General features: G+C 37.3%; 1 long non-coding RNA gene across 2 annotated transcripts in view; it reads right to left on the bottom strand.

The window, feature by feature from the left end:
- Positions 1-1829: 1829 nt before the first annotated feature.
- LOC116101116 overlaps positions 1830-22386 on the bottom strand; it is a 44039-nt gene continuing 23482 nt past the window's right edge. Inside the window, exons 4-10 of one of the 2 annotated variants that reach the window (XR_004122786.1) lie at positions 16107-16210; positions 7103-7280; positions 6540-6570; positions 6135-6192; positions 5864-6000; positions 4649-4862; positions 1830-1880 (exon numbers count right to left, since the gene is read on the bottom strand). This is a non-coding gene — a long non-coding RNA (uncharacterized LOC116101116). The remainder of the gene's footprint in view (positions 1881-4648; positions 4863-5863; positions 6001-6134; positions 6193-6539; positions 6571-7102; positions 7281-16106; positions 16211-22386) is intronic. The other variant, XR_004122787.1, reaches the window with a different exon arrangement.

Below are 22386 nucleotides of genomic sequence, written 5' to 3'. Positions count from 1 at the left end.
GTTTTATTTATTGTATTTTTCTCTTTGTTTCTAAATTATTAATATCAGCCATGAATTTGCTTATTTTCTGCTATATACTCCTCTTGGGCATGATTATTATTTTGTTCTAGAGATTTCAGGTGTGCTTTTAAGTTGTTAATATGAACTCTCTCAAATTTCTTTATGAATTCACATAGTGCTATGAACTTTCCTCATAGCAGTCACTTTCATTGTGTCCCATAAGGTTGGGTATGTTTTACATTCATTTTCATTGAATTTTAAAAAGTCTAATTTTTTTCTTTATTTCTTCCCCGACTCAGTGATCAATGAGTCCAGAGTTGTTCAGGAGACAATGTATGGCCTATCTATGTGGCTGTTCCTCTTTTCTCATCTTAATTTGTTAATTTGCATATTCTCTCTGTGCTTTTTTGTTAATTTGTATAGGAGTTTATCAATCTGATTGATGTTTTCAAAGAAATAACACGCTATTTCATTGAGTTTTGTGTGTTTGGGTTTGTGATTTGTCTTTGCTTCTATTTTATTAATTGCTTCCCTGTTTTTGATTATTTCTTTCCAGCTACTCCTTTTGGGTGTGATTTTTTTCTTTTTAGTAAAATGCTTTCAGATGTGGTGGCAAGTTACTAATATGAGATCTCTCTACTTTTTTTTAAAAATTCTTATTTATTTATTTGAGATTTTTTTGCACACTTTTTCTTTTTTACTGGATATTTTTCTTGATTTACATTTCAAATGTTATACTCTTACCCCGCCGTGCTTCTGTGAGGGTGTTCTTCCACCCACCCACCTACTCCCACCTCCCTGCCCTTGATTCCCCATACACTGGGGCATCTATCCAGCCTTCACAGGACCAAGGACCTTTCCTCCCATTGATGCACAAGGCCATCCTTTGTTAAATAAGCAGCTGGAGCCATGTGTACTCCTTTCTTGATGGTTTAGTCCCTGGGAGCTCTGTGGGGTCTGGTTGGTTGATATTGTTGTTCTTCATATTGGGTTGCAAACCCCTTCAACTCCTTCAGCCCTTTCTCTAACTCCTATATTGTGGATCCTGCATTCAGTCTAATGGTTGGCTTTGAGCATCATGTGCCTCTGTATTTGCAAGGCTCTGGCAGGACCTCTCAGGAGATAGCCATATCAAGCTCCTATCAGCATGCACTTCTTGGCATCCACAATAGTGTCTGGGTTTGGTAACTGTATATGGAATGAATCCTAGGTAGGACACTCTCTTGGTGGCCTTTCCTTCAATCTTTGCTCTACATTTTATCTCCATATTTGCTCCTGTTATTGTTCTCTTTCTAAGAAGGACCCAAGCACACACACTTTGGTCTTTCTTCTTCTTGAGCTTCATGTCATCTGTGAATCATATCTTGGTTATTTGGAGATTTGTGGCTAATATCCACTTATCAGTGAGTGCATAGCATTTGTGTTCTTTAGAGATTGGCTTACCTCACTCATGATGATATTTTCTAGTTCTATCCATTTGCCTAAGAATTTCATGAATTCATAGTTTAATAGCTGAGTAATACTCCAAAGTGTAAATGTACCACATTATCTGTATCCATTCCTCTGTTGAGGGACATCTGGGTTTGTTCTAGCTCCTGGCTATTATAAATAAGACTGCTATGAATATAGTGGAGCATGTGTCCTTATTACATGTTGGAGCATCTTCTGGGTATATGCCAAAGAGTGTTATAATTGGGTCCTCGAGTAGTACTATGTCCAGTTTTCTGAAGAACTGCCAAACTTATTTCTAGAGTGGTTGTACCAGCTTGCAATCTCACCAGCAATGGAGGAGTGTTCCTCTTTTTCCACATCCTTGCCAGCATCTGCTGTATCCCTTCATGTTAAAAGTCTTGGAAAGATCAGGAATTTCTGGCCCATCCCTAAACATAATAAAAACAATATACAGCAAACAATTAGTCAACATCAAACTAAATGGAGAAAAACCTGAAATAATCCCACGAAAATCAAGGAATAGACAAGGCTGCCCACTCTCTCCCTGTCTATTCAATATAGTACTTGAAGGTCTAATTAGAGCAATTAGACAACATAAAGAAGTCAAAGGGATCCAAATTGGAAAGGAAGAAGTCAAAATATCTCTATTTGAAGATTTTATGATAGTATACTTAAGTGACCCCCAAAATTCCACCAAAGAACTACTGAAGCTGATAAACAACTTCAGCAAAGTGTCTGGATATCAAATAAATTCAAACAAATCAGTAGCCTTCATCTACTCAAAGGATAAACAGGCTAAGAAAGAAATTAGGGAAATGACATCCTTCACAATAGTCTCTCCACTTTTTAATTGGCAGTTAGTGATTTGAACTTGCCATTTGAACATTTCCTCTGTGTCCCATAAGCATGGTATATTGTGTTTTTATTTTGGTTCAATCCTGAATGTCTTTAATTTGTTTATTAATTTTCCATGATGCATTTTAATTTAATAGTATGATTTTACTTTTCATGAGTTTCTAAACTTTTTGTTGTTATAGTTTTAAGCTGTGGTCTTCAGATAGAATATGGGTTGTTATTTTAATTTTCTTCTATTTATTGAGATTTGCTTTGTGTCTAAGTATATGGTCAGTTTTGGAGACAATTCCTTGAGGTGCTGAGAAGACTGTATATTTTTCTTGTTTTGGATGAACTTTCTATAAATATCTGTAAGTCCATTTGGTTTTTAACATTTTGTTAGCTTCAACATTTCTCTATTTAGTGTTTGTCTGGATGAACTATCTATTAGTAAGAAGGGTGGTATTGAATCTCTCTGTACAATTGTGTGAGGAGAAGTAACTAACCTAATGTCCACTGGTACCTCTTTATGCACTTGTATTTGATGCATATATGTTAAGAATTACATGTCCTCTTGGTGAATTTTCTTTTGGTAAGTATGTAGTGCCCTTCCTCTCTCATCTGATTAGTTTTGGTTTGAACTATTTTATTAGATAATAAAATGGCTACAACAGTTTGATTTTAGGTCAATTTGCTTGGAATAGGAATATCTTTTTACCTTTTACCAAGAGGTGATGTCTTTGTGTTTGATGTTTAAATGTCCTTGGATGCAGGAGAACAGTGGATTCTGTTTTCACATCCATTGACACTGAGAGATGTCAACAAGTAGTGTATGTTAAAAATCCTATTATTTTGCTGTTGTTATTGTGTATGTGTGTTTATGTGTCCACTTTTTGATATGCTGCCTCAGGATTATGATTCCTTGTTTTTTCTCAGGTATGGTTAGACTCTTTCTTTTAAAATGAATATGAGTGGTGACTATAACCTCAAAAGTCTTCATAATGTATTGATCAACTGAAAAGCTCAGGCAGGAGGAGGTATAGTTTAAACATGAATGATATCACCAATAGATAATAATAACAGTTCACGCCTATAATAACAAATCCCTAAATTACAAGTTCTGAGACCTTTCTTACAGCTAAATGCAAGCAGGTCCCTGAGATAAAATTTTTGAAGTCCTTGGAACTATATCATGCCTCTTCTCTATATGTGAGCCTGTGCCTCTATGTAATATTCATTATTATAATCTAGAAAGGAGTTATTTTTCTGAATTCTGTGAAGCATTAAAGCAAATTATTAGAACTCCATATTAGGCTTGTGGAATCCTGATTTTTTCTTCATTACTCAGAAACATGTGCAAAATACTTATAAGCCTGTGAGGGGCCAGGGGCCATCTTACTGCAGATCCTTTCAGACTGCAGGGTCTAAAGTTAACTTTGGATAGTGTTTCTACAGAACAGAATAAAATGTTACCCTGTTTTGCCTCCTGTATTGTTTGTTTGGTATTTAGCAGAAAGTATCACAGATGAGATATGAAAGCCAAGGTATTTTGACAGTATACCTGAAAAAATTGAGTTTGCTATTCAAGTTCACTTTTTTTCTGCTGTATCATCAGTTCTGGATTTTCATTTTTCTTATTCTGTATTATTTTGACGAAGTTGTGAAAATTATTTTGAGTTCATTATGAAGTTGTTTGTTTCTCCAAAAGAAAACATTGCTTGCTTGTTTTATAAATCTGATTCTTGTGATAAATAGACCTTACTTTGATGTCAATATCTAAGTTAAAACAATAATATAACATTTTGGAAATATATTGCTTTAATAATTTCAGTCTTATGATGATTGTTGATTACACCTACTCTTCCTGTGATAACAATCTCTTTGAGTTACTGGGTTTCTTTTAACAATAGAAAAACACTCGAAATAAAAACAAAATACTTTACAGTTAGGATTTAGTGCTTTATTTCCCTAACATTCTCAGTTATAAATAAGTGCACTGTCCGGGCAGTGGTGGCGCACGCCTTTAATCCCAGCACTTGGGAGGCAGAGGCAGGCATATTTCTGAGTTCGAGGCCAGCCTGGTCTACAGAGTGAGTTCCAGGACAGCCAGAGCTGTACAGAGAAACCCTGTCTCGAAAAACAAACAAACAAACAAACAAACAAAAAAAAGTGCACTGTCTATGAGTTGCTCTCTGGCTGTGATTTACCAGTTTTCTCATGTAGTGAAAGTCACTGATTATATTTCGGGTGAAGGTGACTCTATAACCCTGGTATCTCAGGTGGTTCTTTAACTCAGAACATTATAAGAAAGATTAGCTTGAAATCTTGAAACGAATGTATCATAACACCTTTACTCACTTACAGAATCTATTTATAATATCATCTCATAATGTCATCTCTGTTTGTTACTTGAAAGCACTTAGGTTCTAATTCATAATTTTAACCACTGAAGAAAATATGAAGAGCTGAATATGAAGTCCTCTCTGGAATGGTGTATTGGTCTTGTTTTGAATGAGTTCATCTTCTCAAAGAAAGCCTTTGACCCTCTGCTTTAAACATTTGAAGCAGCAGAGCCACTTTGGAGTTAGTGTAAAGTTAAGCCATAAACTCATGATAAGAAACAAGACATTCTAGCTCTTGAACTGTTCACTACAAAGCTCACACTCATTACATTACAAAATGGAGATATGACTAATTAATGATGTAATAAAATTTATATTAAAACAGAATCTTAACTCTTTGAGACCGTCTTCAACTTTTACTTGTCTTCTCAAAATGCCCCCATTTATTTCTAACACAAAATTGTAAGAAATGTGTCAATGATTCAGTTCAGTTTTGTAAAGTACTAACAGTTCTTGAGAGGAAATATACTATATTGAGAAAGTGTAAATAGAATTATTGGTCTTAATATAATGTTTTTAAAAGTGCTGGCAGATGGTGAATACAATGAAATATTTTCATAACTCCTTGTTATATTTTCAGAGAACTAGAGGATTAGTGGAAATATGAAGTTCTAAATATTTGAACATCCAGATGCTTCTCAGATCAATATACCAAGGCTTGCTTTTTGTCAAATAAGTTCTTGTAATTTAAAAAGGAAGATGGAAATAAGAGAAAAGGAAATGGAGGAACAATGGATATTAATGCAGGACTACCAAGCGTCATACCTCCTAGACAATCCCTGCCTATTCCAAACAGAAGAAGCATCCTCAAAAGAGGTTGTATAGACTCCCAGACATGACATGGACTAGTATGTCAGCACCGAAAATACTGAGTTGGCTGGAAATACTGTGCCGTGTCAACCTCTATTTATCCTCTAAAGCAAGAAAAAGAATAAAAGTACGCCTGTAGGCAAAATTAAGTCCCCCTCTCCTCCTCTCCCCCTCTCCCCCTCACCACTCTTGCTCTTCAACTTATATGCGATTTGTAAAATGAACTGTAATAGAAAGTTCAGATGACAAAAATTATAGTGGTGTGGCCAAGAAAGCACCCAGGGGGCTTTTAGCTTCCGTTATGCCAGGACAGAACTCTCAGATCAGCCTTCTGGACTCAAATGCGACACTGTCAATAAGGATACATCATCTTCTTTGTGGCGTAGAAGAGCTGTCGGTTGCAATTCCCATTATTCCAAAGCCAGGATTTTCCATTAGTACAGCCACCTGCTGGCTTGCTCTACTCAGGTTTAATGGAGTCTGAATCTGAATTTATCACCATCTGTGGGAAGAAGGAGAATGAGAGAGCATCCCTAAGTCCTTTCTTCATTTGCTAAGGAGGGCTGAATATAATCTTTGTAAGGAAATAGCAAAAGATGCTGAGACTGAAGTATATGGAAGAATAATTTAGCTCACCTTGATATCAGAGCTTCAGACCTAGAGAGCAAAGTGCCCTCTGTTCTAGGGCCAATTTCTGTAAGAAAGAGGATGTTTTAATTTGCTATGTAATACATTATCAAAATTAATCAAATTCAAGATATAATTTCTCTTTGGCTTACAAGAAGACCTTGAAAGATTTCATCAGATCCTTGGTAACAATGAAAGATGGATTCTGAATTAATATACTATCTTATAAATAGAATAACATAGAGTAGGGCTCTCTGTTATACGTAGGTTATTTTCCTCTATAAATTAAATGGAGCTTCTGCAGAGCACAAGAAGAGAGAAAGGTCATTGAATACCGATCATTGAAGAAGACATCTCATATCAAAGTTCTGTGGTTAAATTTCATGTAAATAGAGATCAGGAGTTGCGACTTACTCAGCTGCCAAGGATACACCATTGTCACTCCCTACAATATAAAAGTAAAGCATTGTTGACAGGGATGTGCACAGCTGACAATTAAATTCTGACATTGGCTATCAGGGAAACTAGCTGCTATCATCCTCCCGTTGGTATAATCTTCCAATTCCTCTCTTTGTCCCATCAGGCTTGCTACTGTCTAGACTCCCCTGTCCAGGCAAAGGCGGAGAGGAAAGTGGAGCCATCCTGACAGTGCAGCAGTGGGTACTATTGCCTGCCCCAAGGATGCTCTAGCCAGACTGCAGCAACACTTGAAATGATGAGAGAGCAAACATGCTTTCAGGAAAAAGGAATGATGAAAATGGCAGCGCAGCCCAGCCCCCACACACTGGGGAGGTGTTCTGAAAAAAAAGCCGTCATTGTCTTTCTTCAGGAACCATGAGTTCACCCTTGTCTCATGAGTGTCCCTCCATGCTTATAATCTTGGATTAATGACTGCAAACAACTAGTGTTTTCTGAAGTCGTGGGGGTCAAGCTCTGTGGATTGAGGAGCTTGGATAATTGGAGGGAAAGCTACTTACTGCAGTGAGGCAACAATTCCAGAGGAGGAGGTAGAGGAGCACAGCAAATCACCATCCTGTTGTTCTCTGAGGCTGCAGGCAAGTCTGCTCTCCCATCAGAGAGGCTGTGAAATCTGTATTGTGACAAAGCAAAATGCCTCCTGGGTACATGCTTCTTGAGAAGTGTTTGATGTTTGTTCTGTAATAAGATGGAAGAGGAAAAGAGTCCCTTTGGTTCAATAATGCACAGTGGATGTGAATACAATCAAAGATTTAAATTTTAATTCTGGGACAAAGTTGCTCCATCCCACTAATTTATTATTTAGAAAAATCTGTATGCTCTTTTTCTTTCTTTTTTCTTCCCTGTGTGTTGCATCTAGCATTCTTCTTCCTTCAAATCTCATTTGAATATATCTGAGGAGTATGATACAAAAAGCATTTACTTTTATGGCTCTTTGCTTTGTGGCATTATGTAGTTTATGGGACTGTCTTTGAGTAAATAGTGGTCCAAACCTGAGGGCACGTACTGCAATTTGGTACTATGGCTGGAAAGCTCATTGGCATACAGCTAGGGAAAGGTATGGATACCTGTAGCAGACATCACAATGAATGAAATGAAAAAGAAAGCAAAAAAGGCGGGATACGTAAACAATTAGTTTCCTTCTGCATGCATGCTCTGGATGATGTAACACATATGGTTATTCATACCAGGAGCACCAACTTCAGGGATGGAGACAAACCCTAGAAAATCTGTCAGCTTGGGTTAATGGAACATTGTTATTACCTCAGGTCAAGCAGATGGAGGGCAAACTTCTCTGCTGGATTCTGCTGCTCTTTAATTAATGTCCACATTTGTTATGTCAATATAATGCATCACATTTGCTCTAAAGGCTGTGTTACTTTAAAGCAAAAATTATTATTGCATTTAATTTCAACGTTTAATGAATTGCACAGAATTGTAAAGGTACACATAGATGCCTGCCTAATATTTAAATCAGTATGTAGAAGAACATGCAAAAGACAAAGGATATAGGCTGATTTTACAAGTCTTAGTCTTGATGTGGAGGTGGTATTTGTACTTCTTTTATGTACTTCTCCAATTAAGGGATTTTGATGGCATGTATATGAATATATGAAAGAAAATAGAAACATTGGATGATAAAAACTGTGGCTCTTATTACAGTGTTATCCTTTCATAAAGAAATTGTCAGCTGCAAGTCATTTGAAGCTGTGTTTATCCTTGTTAGAAAAGAATGGCAAGGGGGAAAACAGCACGATGGAGACGTCTTATGTCTCTTGTAAACTTCCATTATCTTAGGTTTGTTCAGAAGGCACAAGGGATCCCTGGTTTCTGACACTAGTCATATGAATCTCAGTATTAAATCTTTAGCAGAATTCATTGAATCAACTTATTATGTAACTACCAAAATGGTGTATGGGTGTATGTCATCACTATAAATGTGCTTTCTTTTTAAAAAATCTTTTCTTCTTTCTTTCTTTCTTTCTCTCTCTCTCTCTCTCTCTCTCTCTCTCTCTCTCTCTCTCTCTCTCTTTCTCTCTTTCTTCCTTCCTTCCTTTCTTCCTTCCTTCCTTCCTTTCTCTCTTTCTTTCTTTCTTTCTTTCTTTCTTTCTTTCTTTCTTTTAAACTTCAGATTTGGTCCACCTCCCAGTCCATCTTCTGACTGTTCTACACCTCATACCTCCTCCCCACATCTGTCTCCACAATACTGTCCCCAGCCCCCACCCACACCCCACCAGACCTCTAAACTCCCTGGGGCTTCCAGTCTCTTGGGAGTTAGGCACATGTTCTCTGACTAAACTCAGACTGGCTGTCCTCTGCTCTATATGTGTTGGGAACCTCATATCAGCTGGCATATACTGCCTGTTTGGTGATCCAGAGTCTGAGAGATCTCAGGGGTCCAGGTTAATGGAGACTGCTGATTCTCTTACAGGTTGTCCTCCTCCTCAGCTTCTTCCAGCTTTTCCCTAATTCAACCACAGAGGTCAGCAGCTTCTGCCCATTGGTTGGATGCAAATATCTGCCTCTGACTTATTTAGCTACTTGTTGGGTCTTTCAGAGGACAGTCATGATAGGTCCCTTTTTTGTGAGTGCTCCATAGCCTCAGTAATAGTGTCAGGTTTTGGGACCTCTCTAAGCTAGATCCCACTTTGGGCCTGTTGCTGGACTTTCTTTCCTCAGGCTCTTCTCCACTTCCATCCCTGAAGTTCTTTCAGACAGGAACAATTATGGGTCAGAGTTTTGACTGTGGGATGCAACCCCATCCCTCACTTGATGCCCTATCTTTCTGCTGGAGGTGGGCAAATGTGCTTTCTTAAAGATGACAGGCTCACATTGTTCATTTTGGAAAAAATATTTTTGCAGTGCTGGCTCCAGCTTCTAATTATTTAAGCTAGCCAAATCCAAAATCGTTAAAATGTGAAAATATTACCTGGAATAAATCCAAGAAGAAACAGTAGGCAGTGATCTGGCCCACCCCATGAATTTAACACTTAACTGATACATGGTTTTCTTTCAAAATTTATCACCGATATCCTGGCTAACTAAAGTTAGTATACTGATAAAATAAATGCATTTAACAATTTCTCAGTGAATTTCTACGAAGCAGGACTATACCCAATATAATTTATTTTGATCTGTAGAAGACACCAATTGAATTAAGTTTAGGGTTATGTCTAAGGAAAATACACTCATATGTAACCTGGCAGGCTATCATATCCTGAATGTTGTTCTAACCCTTCAAGTTATTACAAACTTTAAAGTTTTTACAGGCTCACAAGATTGCTCTGGTAATATCTTTTATTATAATTATTCTCTCATATATTACATCCCAGCTATCATTCGCCCTCCCTCGCTTACCCCTAGGCTTTTCCCACAGTTCTAGTAATTGTCGATACAAAATAAACTTTAAAAGGCAACTGACATACTTCTTTAAACTGAGAATTTACTTCAGTAATTCTCAAACAGTAGTTTTCTCCATGTACATGTGATCCAGTATCGGGTATAATGAATAGAATGCAAATAGAGATGAAGAAGACAGGGTTTCAGCAACAAATATTTGGAACTACGTGTTAATGATGCTGCTACATGGAAGGTATGGTCACTGTCAATGAAACCATCTTGTTACCTCAGGAAGAATTGAGAGACAGACAGAGGGGGGGAGGGAGGAAGGGAGGGAGGGAGGGAGGGAGGGCAGGAGAGAGAGAGAGAGAGAGAGAGAGAGAGAGAAAGAGAGAGAGAGAGAGAGAGAAAGAGAGAGAGAAGCAAAAATGAAACTCTCAAAATAAGTAGGTATATCACACACAAAATATTTCTACCTATGTATCTTATGAAAGAGATGCATAATATTAGTGTTAAATGTCTCTGTTGTAAATAAAACTAAGCATGACAATTAAACATGCAAAGAATTAAAGTTATCTCTTTAGCAAGGTTGTATCCCTCTACTTTTCATTGTGTTTTATTATTATTATTATTATTTGTATCTCATTTTGGACATGTTTTATAGTCTGTGCAGAAAAATGAATCCCTAAAAAGTGTACAGATTAGGATGACATTATACTTAGATCAGACATCTCTCACTTTCAAGTCCTTCCATTTCTGAGCATGTAGGATGCAGATACTTAAACAATGGACAGAAGCCCGGGACCCCTGTGGTTGAATTAGGGAAAGGCTGGAAGAGACTGAGGGCAACAGTATCCCCATAGGGGGACCAGCAGTCCTTTAAAGTTTATTTTGAATCAACAGTTGCTAGTTATGGAGAGAGACTGTGTGGGGAGGGAAGGTAACAGATTTCTAACAGAGAGCAGAGAGGCTGGATATATGAGGTGGAAGGAGACCAGCAATCTACTCTGACCTGAATCCCTGGGTCTCACTGACTAGTTCTTTTATTGCCAAAGATTGTTTTCTCTATCCTGAGTTTTTTGTTTTTCCATATGAGAATTGTTCTTTCCATGTCTTTGAAGGACTGTATTGGAATTTTGTTCGGAATTGCATTGAATTTGTAGACTGCATTTGGTAGGATAGTCATCTTTACTATATTAATTATACCAATCTGTGAGCATGGGAGATCTCTCCATTTTTGAGATCTTCTTCGATTTCATTCTTGAAAGACTTGAAGTTCTTGTCATAAACCAATTAATATATTAATTATACCAATCTGTGAGCACAGGAAATCTCTCCATTTTTGAGGTCTTCTATTTCATTCCTGAAAGACTTGAAGTTCTAGCCATAAACATCTTTCACTTGTTTAGTTATAGTTATCCCAACATGTTTTATATTATTCATGACTATCTTGAAAGGGTGTTCTTTCCCTATTTTCTTTCTCAGTCCATTCATCATTTGTACAAAGAGAGGCTACTGATTTGTTTGAGTTCATTTTATACTCGGCCACGCTGCTAAAGATTTTTTATGAGCTGTGGAAGAAGATGAGCAAAGTTGTTCTATACAAAACAACTCAACCCCCTGATGGCTGGGTCTTAACATTAAGAAATCTACAAGTAGGGTGTATATGGTGCATACCATGTAGGAACTGAAAACTAGACATGGCTGATTGGCTGATAGCCAATAATAAAGTTGAAACTGCATTTCTACCACCACAGACATCTAAATTCGGCTACAATCTAAGTTGAGAAGTTTCCTCTGTATTGCCCAGACTCTTCAGAAAATAAAACAATCTGCCTGAAACTCAAACTCAAGCAAAGACTCTAAGCAGAGAAATCACTGGGCCACAACTTCTGACCCATCTTTACTCAAATAAAACAAAAAATTCAGCCAAGTCTAGTTTTCACTCATCTTCTTCTACCTCATATATCCTATCTCTCTTCTCTCTGTTATAAATCTATGACCTTTCCTCCCCACCCAGTCTCTCCCCATAACTAGTAATTGTTGATTCAAAATAAACTTTAAAAGACTGCTGCTGTTATCACACTTCTTTAAATTGAAAATTTAGTTTATAAATTATTAATCAATAAATTTCAAATACATACACATAGGCAGTAGAATATTCTTTATGTTTTTTAGCAAATCAACAAATACTTATTAATTACTAAAAGTCCTATGGAGACAGTAACTCCTCTTTTGAAGTATGCTTTTAAAATGTACACAGTGATTTCCTGTTGCACATGGATATAAACAAATGTATGTGAAGCATTTTAATGTGACAAGAAATGTGTGTATAAACTACCTTCTTGATTTTGATGTGTAAACAATCAAAATTCCTGTGAAGAAATAAAAATATTAAGCAATGAGTAAAAATGTAAATCACTCTATATTTGCTTCTTTTATAACTGTAACTTTTTCTATTTGTTTAAAGTTTTAGAAAAAATGGAGACATGTAAAATGTAATAGAGAATTTTGAAGATAAATTTAGCCATTTATTATATATTCATTTAATTCCAACCGTCTTTCTTTTAGGTCTACGATCCAAATTGAAGTTAAGATGCCGTGTTTTGACCACAATGACAGATATGTAAAAGCTCTCCTCAAACACTGCTTTGCAGATGAAAATGATGAGCCCTTTGAAGAAGTATTTTCTTATTCATGGGCTTCTCCTCATGTTTACAAACACTTTCTGCTGCTCAGACTACTGCCTACCACATAGTCGACATTTGCTATATACTTTCTGACTAAACAAACGGTTGTAGCTGGTGTCTGAGTACAAACAGTGGAAGTAGCAAAGGATGCCCAATGTTTACTACTATCCTCCCCCCTTCTCTTGTTATGGAAATATGTATGATGCATGCCATAGAAAATATTGTCTACCACCATTACAATTTCTGGAACATAAAGATTCTATCGCCTTGCTTGTGAGACTGGAAACATATAACTGATTTACTGCCAATGGGAATATGAGAGGTATGTGATTTGTCACTTCTGGTTAGAGACAAGAAAGATTAAAATGGTAAATGGTTTCTCCACTATATTCCCCCTCTATCTTTGAAGTAAAAAAAAAAGAATCTATAAGTCTGTGTAAAATGTTTGCTCATCAAGTATAAGATTGTGGGCTCAATTCTCAGTATTGAAGAAAACAAATTTAAAATGAGAGAAGTAAAAGGTGGAGAAAGAAAAGAAATAAGGGGGCTACATTTCAGTTCTCCTGATCACATTTAAAGGAGAATCACCAAAGATAGGCCCCTTGATTAGCAGTAGGTTGTGATCTGATCAGTAAGTTTAAAGAGTATCAGTCTCTGAGATTTTGGGCATTATTTCTTATGAGAATTAATATGGTCATGACTTAATACTGAGATAAATTTTTGCAAAGCATAGGTATTTCACAAATGTATTATTAGGAGATACAGGAAAATAATTTTGAACAAGGTTTCCCAATCTATTCTCTAAAGAAATTATATAAAAATAGAAAACATTGATCTGTAACAGTTTGTCATTTGGAGTTATTTTATTGCTATAATCCTTTAGCAGAATAATAGTATTAGATCTTTGCTTAGGCCTATGGCCTAACCATTCTCAGATTCTTGGTGACTTTAACAGAGTCAGCTTTGGGGTTCATTTCATGGAGTGGCCTTTATATCCAATCAGAAAGTGGTTGGTTACTCCCATTATATTTGTGCTAGTATTCTACTGGTATATCTTGCAGACAGGCCACTGCTGTATGTCACAGGGATTGTAGCTGGAAGATACTGATGATTATCTTTCTCCTCAGGTCAGACGCACAATACTTTCCAATAGGAGTGATGCTTCTAAGTAGGTACCAGGTCTACTTCTCTAGGTTCAATGACAAATACATAGATTGTCTTCAGCAACAGGCCCTCCATCATGTTCTAGAGAGTACTGAATAGCTTTGACATTTCTTGTGATATTCGGCAGTTTCTGTGGGACCCATTTGTCTGACAACTCAACAAACTATAACCCATTTCTGGCATTGAAGAGTGTGTTGGTGGCATGATGTATAGTTGGAGCATATTTCCTCTATTACTTGATGGCTCCATTTGGACTTCTTTTATATATGTATATATTAGGAAGCTTCATACTTACTGGTAAGTTTTCAAATAGTTTTACAAATGACCTTTCTTCAGTGTTAGTGGTACTTCCCTTTACTCTTCCCTTCCTTCCCAAATTTATTTATTTATTTATTTTTGTGTTCACAGTATTTACTTTATTAGATATTTTCTTTATTTACATTTCATATGTTATCCCCTGTTGCAGGAAATATTAAAAACCACCGGCAGGCATCCTGCGCTACTTCCAGCTACTCTCTGCCCTGGAGCGGTCTTGCTTACTCTGTCTCTAGCTATCCCCTACAGCAACTGATCATGGTAATCCCAGCTCTGGTTCGCTTGTCTCTGGAGCTGCTAGTTCCTTCTCAGCCATAAACCCACTGTGGTCGGCAGTCCTACCTACCAGTAACCCAGTAAAATGAAAATCTAGAAGCTTATAATTAACAAGTCAGATTTATACATCAATAAATTCTCAATTCACAAGATGCCCACTCAATAATTTCAGAGCCAATTGATAAGATACAAGCTTCCCAACTAAATAAGACAAGTTATCCCAATTATTCTATCCCTATATGATATTCATAACTACCTGTGGCTATTTAAAACCACATGGGATCAGGGTCTTCTTTCTGTCCATCAGCCTCCATCCTAGTTTCTCCTCCCTCCAGTCCTCTCAGCCTCAACTCTTAGCTCTGCCTCCTTTTTCCCTGTCCAATCACAGGCCTCCTGCTACACTAATATTTAAATTGATTGGACAGGGAAAATCCTGCCATAATCTGCTTTCTCAGTCCCTGCCCCCCATGGAAACCCCTATCCCATTCCCTCTCACCCTGCTTCTATGAGGGTACTCCCACACACACATCCTCACTCCTGCCTTCCTGCCCTCACATTCCCCTACACTGGAGCATCAAGCCTTTACAGGACAACGGAACTCTTCTCCCATTGATGCCCAACAACATCATCCTCTGCTACATATGCAGCTGGAGCCATGGGACCCTCACCAATGTGTACCCTTTGGTTGGTCACATTCTAGTTTCCCTGTTGTCTCTCTGTAACACTCCAGACTCCATCCACCCTTACTTTGGATCTGCTTCATTAATATTAGTCCTATCTATACTCAGGTCCAAGTATGTGTGCAAGTTCAAGAGAGATAGGGTCCTGCCATTGAGAAGGAAAGTGAGCACAGGCTCCCACTACTCACCCAGAAGCTATCTGATACCAGTTGGCAGTGAAAAAATCTGTTTTCTCTAATGGAATCTCATTATTTGAACTTGGCAGTGCAGTGAGGTCAGTGCAGTGGAGCTGGGTTTAGTTCATTCCTAAGTTCATGTAGTTCAGTGCAGGTCAGCAAGAGGCGGTTAAAACAGAATAAGAAGGAACCAGAAGGTTAGAACAAATTGCCAGAGTTAATTTGAGATCAAGCAGAACAATTCGTTGAGAAGCTAAGAGAAGCCTTACTGAATCAGTCAAGTTGGAGATGAGTTTGAGCCAGAACAGCTGAGTTGAATTAGCCAGCCAGAGTTCAGAAAGAGTTAGAAAAGGTAATCTTATTCTGCAGTAAGCCTCCTTACTTTTACAAAGCCAATATGATAGATTGTATCATTTAAATTACTATGTCATAAGAATGTTTTCCTGGTGTTTGTAAAATTAAATTGTAAGAATTATGTGGTGTGGTGTATGATTTAGTACAGACATCATCCATGCTGATAATTGTTGCCAATATCTTTTGGCTACTGGATCTACCTTAGGAAATATTCCTCAAATTTTTACCTATAAACTATCCACAATGCAAATTCTTCATTTATTCATGCTGTTTGAGAAGGAAAAAGTAACACACACAAAAAAGAAAAATTTAAAGTATTAATTTTTGCTTGTTTGGGAAATAGCCATGCCTTAGAGAAAGCACTAAAATCAACTATTATGAATCAAATTTCCAAGAATATTCATATACTAACCACACAATCTTACTTTTCTATGTGCTCTGAATACAATGTTGCTTATCCAGATACCAGGTCTAAATCACAAGGAGGAAAAAATAATCCCCCAGTCTTACCTTTGAGCTTATTGTAGCTTTGTTCTCTTAACAATGTATTTAGCATTTGAGTCTCAGCAACAGGTCAGTGGATTAATAAATATACTCCTCTTCTGGGTAAACCCCTAGAGGGAAGAGAGAGACACTGACACTCTTCAGTGGAACTATGGTGAATTTCTGATCATGTGAATTGCTTACTAATGTATCAAGCTTTCCCATTTTGAGTTTATTTTACCCTGTTGCTATCTATGATAATCAATCTTCATTGCCACCTTGATTGGATTTAGACTTACCACAGAAACAAAGTTTTAGATACATTTTGAGGGTGTTTTAGAAGATGGAAGACCCCCACAATGTAGATAATATCTTCCCTTGAGCCAGTATCCTGATTGAAGAGAACTAGAAAGCAAATTCAACATCAGTATTCATCTTTTTCTGCTTCCTAACTATGACTGTTAAGCAACCAGCTATTTTTTGTCTCTACCACTATGGTTTCTCCATTACAATATGATGGAATATATCCTCAAGCTTTGAGCCACAGTAAACTTGACAGGCTCAAGTCCTGTTTTGATTGGTATGATTGGACAATTGCACAGTAGCTGGATCCCAGGGGATAAAGGGTAGAATGGTAGGAGGGGGAATGAAGAACACCCAAGGCAGACTTTTGGGAAATACCTCGTTTATTAGGAGGGTCAAAGAATGTCCATACTCTAGTGAGAATGGCTGGTTGGACATACGTGGAGGTATGTTATTGACTGGGGAAAGAACATTGAGGGTAATTCATTTGCATATCTGAGAGTAGCAGGGTCCAAGGGAATGAGTGAACCTTAGAAAGTCATATAGAAAGGAAATCCATCCCAAGATGTTTCAGGACCATTAGTCAGATTAACAGCAACCAGCCCTCATAATCCTGGATATCAGTGATCTTAGGATTTCCTACATGTGCCCTGCAAGGGAAGTTTATATGCTGAGGTCTACTGGCACAAGGGCAAGGCAATGGAGCAGACAAACTCTTACCACTCTCAGGATGAGAAAATCCAGGGTTGTAGTTATGCTTTGACTTAGCTCAGCTCCAGGCTAAACCCATATAAACTCTTTGCTTTGTAATAACAATTTAAAAAATAAAAGTAACTACTAGTAAAGTGTCAGAAAGCAAACTAGATATGGTGATGACCAGGAAATTTAAGGGTAGAAACACAGCATTTCAATTTGAAGGACACCACGCAGATCTTGAAATCAAATCACTTCATTTTATAAAGGTGACTCTACCTGAATTGCTCAGAAACTGATAATCAGATTTGGGATTTCCCTTATATGGAATATGGATCATCTGTGAGTTTTTGTTTCTGTTATGTCTCCAATGTTGACAACATTACCATTACTATGCCTCCTCAAAGTTACTAACAGATTTTAGTTTGTCATATGAACCTCAACATCCTCTTCATATGGGGCCGAGCATATAGCTACCTGAGCAAAACCTCCATGCAGTGGTGGTGGGCCCTGAGTCAGGAAGGTCAATATCATCTTGATAGTTTTGATTTTCTATACACAAATATAAGTTTTTAAAATTTTCTATTAAACTAAGTTGAGTGAAATACTTAAGTTAACTAAATGTTAGTTTTATTATTTTAAACATTAAAATAGCTCTACCAAAAAGTGTGTTCATGACCGAAATAAAAAATGACTAGAATAACATGCATACATACCAAAAAGTAAGGAGCACAATAAATGTTCAGTGAATTCAGTTAATTTTTTTCATGGAATGTACAATGCCTTACAGAGCTATTAAAAGACATGGTATTTTAAGCCTACTTGTGCACTCTTTTTTAGGACTGCTGAGGACCCAATGTGTCCTTTTACTTTTGCCAATGCAGTCTTGATTCTTCCATACACAATCTCCCTTCAAGGCAACTAAACTCAAGCTCTTTATATTTCACCTATGCTTAGGTTGTTCTCATATGTCATTTGTAGAAGTGTTTGTAACGAGGAGGATTATGTTATCTGTAGCTCACTTTAATTTATGTGCATAGTGTCAATAAAGAATTCATGATTTGAACCTCTGAAATGGAAAGCCTGAAGAACTAACATATACTAAATTAAAATCATTCTAAAATTCAATTCCCTTGATATAATGAGGATTTCTAAGTATCATTTAGTAGGAAATGGTCTTATAGTAGAGAAGTTAATAACATGCCAAAACTTTGTGATAGTTAAAGTAATCATCATTTCTTGTATTTTTTCATAGTTACTCCATGTTAAACATTATTCTGAACTTTTAATTCATTTATCCTAACAATTCCTTGAGATAAATATTGATATTTGTTTTGTACACAAGGAAAGAAAAACAGAACACAGACCATCTATAATATGAATATATGATATAACATACAAGTTATATGTATAACATATATGATATATATTATATGTGTATATATATTATAGATGACATATATGCAAATTATATGAAGTTATATGGTTTGTAAGTGGTAGCTAGATCAGAAAATTCAAGCTATCTCATCTAGAGTCCTTGTTTTTATCCATATGTAAACAAAGATCTGTGAGTAGGAGACTGTGGGGCGGGAATAGAGAGCCACAGAGATGCTACTGTGAATTTATGGGTGTTTTAAAGTTTTAGTTTTAAATAATTTAGTTTGATTTTTAATTATGGGTATGTGTATACATTTGGCGAGATGGGTTGAGGGTGTGTGCACATGTTGAGAGCACGAAGTTGTTCTTTGCACCAACAGATAGCCTCATAGAATGGTCTTTTTTAATTGAAAAGGTATAAAACCTGTTTTTTCCCCTTCCGAAGGTTAGGGACTGAGAGTGATTAATAGCCTTGTGATAGGTTGTATCTGTTGGACCACACCATATCAAGCTCCTATAAGCAGGACTGTAGATACTTAACAGTCTAAATGACCCTTACACCTTGCCAAAGGCCCTCCTCCCCCACCACCTTCCACAAGGAGGACAATAGGACAAATGACCTCTATACTCTCAGTTTGACAGAGACTAGGCCAGATACTTCTTTAGGCCCTTAAGGCAATTCAATCTATCTCCAGAATCCATCTTCTTGTAAAAATTCGCATGCACCCTGAGTTGAGTTTCAGTGTAATTATGTTTTCTTGTACACTGCGAATTGTATTACAGCAGAAAAAATATACAAATTATACTGTGTTTAAAAATGCTGACATCTGGCATCAGATACCAAACTACCTGGAGTTTGACCCAGGTTTACAAAGTCAATCTGAATCAAGTGTTTATTCTCACCTTTTTGTGCATCACTGTCTGTCTTGATACTGTAGAACCCCCCTAAAGCACATAAATGCATATGGTTGTAAAAGTCATAGAAAATAATTCTATAGCTGGAGTAATCTGCATAGGTGCTTGGAGTTGAACTCAGTTCCTCTATGATAGGGAAAATATATATATATATATATATATATATATATATATATATATATATATATATATACTGCTGAGATGAGCCCTCTCCAGCCTTTGACTTTACTTTTAATTTGAAAGATTTCATTTTAAAGGATTTTAGCCAAGTTCATTATAACATCATATGTTTGGAAAGTGTTTTGGGCTATGATCAACCTAAGAAACCAACAGTCTTATATTGGCTTCGAAGGAAAAAAAACAAAGATTGAGAAGGGTGCACTATTGGGGTAGAAAGGAGAGACAGGAGAGAAATAAAGAGAGGGGGTGGTTTTAAAAAGATCATCCCATCACTTATCTAGTTAACTTCTCTTTTTGGAGGGTGCTCCTCCACCCACTCACCCACTCCTGCCTCACCCCCTCCATCATCCAAGTACACTAGGAAATCAAGCCTCAGTTGATGTCAGACAAGGCCATCCTTTGCTACAAATATATCTTGAGCCATGGCTCCCTCCATGTACACTTTTTGGTTGGTGGTTTATTCCCTCTGAGCTCTGGGTGGTCCAGCTAGTTGATATTGTTCTTCATATAGGGTTATAATCCCCTTCAGCTTCTTCAGTCCTTCCCCTAGCTCTTCCATTGGGGTACCCAAGTTCAGTCTGATTGTTGGCTATGAGTCTTTGCATCTGTATTGGTCAGGTGCTGGTAGAAGAAACAGCCATATCAGGCTCCTGTCAGCAAGCACTTTTTGGCATCAGCATTAGTGTGGAGGGTTGGTGTTTGCAGGTGGGATCGATCCCTATGTGGGGGGTGGTCTCTGGATACCGTTTCCTTTAGCCTCTGTTCCATTTTTTGTCTCTGTCTTTCATTTGAACAGGAACATTTCTGGGTTAAACATTTTGAGATGGATGGGTGGCACCATCCCTTAACTGGGGTCCATGACTATCTATTGGAGGTGGTTTCTATAGGTTTTATCTCCCCTTTGTTGAGTATTTCATATAAGTCATCACCATTAAGTCCTTGGAACCTTTCCCTTCCCTGGCATCTGGGACTTTCTAATGGCTAGCCCCAGTTCACCATCCCCCACTGCTACATTTCTGTTCAATTGTCTGACCCTCTGTACTTCTCTCCTGTCCCTTCAAATATCTGTTCCTGCCCTCCTATTTTCTCTCCTCCTCCTCCTTTCTCTTTCTCTACCTTCTGTGATTATTTTTTTTCCTGTTTTATGTAGGATTGAAGCATCTATTCTTTGGTTTTTCTTCTTCTTCTTCTTCTTCTTCTTCTTCTTCTTCTTCTTCTTCTTCTTCTTCTTCTGCTGCTGCTGCTGCTGCTGCTGCTGCTGCTAGTGCTGCTGCTACTGCTGCTGCTGCTGCTGCTGCTGCTGCTGCTGCTGCTGCTGCTGCTGCTACTGCTGCTGCTGCTGCTGTTCCATATGGTTTGTGGATTGTATTATGGGTATTATGAGCCTTTTGGATAATATCCACTTATCAGTGAGAACATACCATGTGTATTCTTTTGTGTATGGGCAACTTCACTCAGGATATTTTCTACTTCCTTCCATTTGCCTGCAAATTCTGTAAAGTTGTTGTTTTTAATAGTAGTATAATAGCTGAATGCTCTATTGTGTAAATGTACCACAGTTTCTGTATCCTTTCTTCTGTTGAGGGGCTTCTGGATTGTTTCCAGCTTCTGGTTATTATAAATAGGGCTGCTTTAAAAAAGTGGAACATGTGTCCTTGTTATGTTTTGGAGCGTTTTCTGTGTATATGCCCATTAGTAGTATAGCTTGGTCTTCAGGTAGAATTATGTCTAAGTTTCTAAGGAGCCACCAGATTGATTTCTAAAGTAGTTTTACCAGCTATAGTTCTACCAGCAAAAAGGAGTGTTCCTCTTTCTCTATATCCTCACCAGCTCACTAGCATCTGCTGTCACCTGAGTTTTTGATCTTAGCCATTCTGGCTGGTGTGAGACAGAATGTCAGGGTCATTTTTATTTGCATTTCCTTGATGACTAAGGATGTTGAACATTTCTTTAAGTGCTTCTCAGCCACTTGAGATTCTTTCAGTTGAGAATTTTTTGTTTAGCTCTATACCCCATTTTTAATAGGGTTATTTGGTTCTCTGGAGTCTAACTTCTTGAGGTTTTTTTTTTTTTTTTTTTTTTTTTTTTTTTTTTTTTTTTTTTGTATATTTTTGATATTAGCCCTCTCTGGGATGTAGGGTTGGGAAAAATCTTTTCCCAATCTGTGGGTTGTCATTCTGTCCTACTGACAGTGTCAGGAATTCAAGATATCACTATTTCTGGACGATATTATAGTATACATAAGCAACCCCCAAAATTCTACCAGAGAACTTATAAAGCTGATAAACAACTTCTCCAAAGTGGCTGCACATAAAATTAACTCGAACATATAAGTAGCCCTCTGTTCAAAGGACAAAAGGGCTGAGAAAGAAATTAGGGTTACAATACTGTTCATATTAGTCACAAATAATATAAAACATTGTGGTTTACCCAAGCAAGTTAAAGATCTGTATAACAATAACTTCAAGTCTCTGAAGAAAGAAATTAAAGAAGACCTCAGAAGATGGAAAGATCCATGCTCATGTATTGGCTAGATTAACATAGTAAAAAATGACCATTTTATCAAAGGAAATCTACAGGTTCATTGCAATCCTCATCAATATTCCAAGTCAATTCTTCACAGAGATAGGAAGTGCAATTCTCAAATTCATCTGTAATAACAAAAACCCAGGATAGCAAAAAACATTCTCAACAATAAAAGAACTTTTGTTGTAATCACCATCCATGACCTCAAGCTGTATTACAGAACAAGAGTGATAAAAAACCAAATGGTGCTGGGCGGTGGTGGCGCATGCCTTTAATCCCAGCACTTGGGAGGCAGAGGCAGGCGGATTTCTGA

The sequence above is a fragment of the Mastomys coucha genome, unplaced genomic scaffold, assembly GCF_008632895.1.
Source record: "Mastomys coucha isolate ucsf_1 unplaced genomic scaffold, UCSF_Mcou_1 pScaffold21, whole genome shotgun sequence".
In the NCBI taxonomy this organism is placed as follows: domain Eukaryota; kingdom Metazoa; phylum Chordata; class Mammalia; order Rodentia; family Muridae; genus Mastomys; species Mastomys coucha.
The sequence above is the reverse complement of the archived record's forward strand: the minus strand, read 5'-3'. Positions and strand labels throughout refer to the sequence as shown.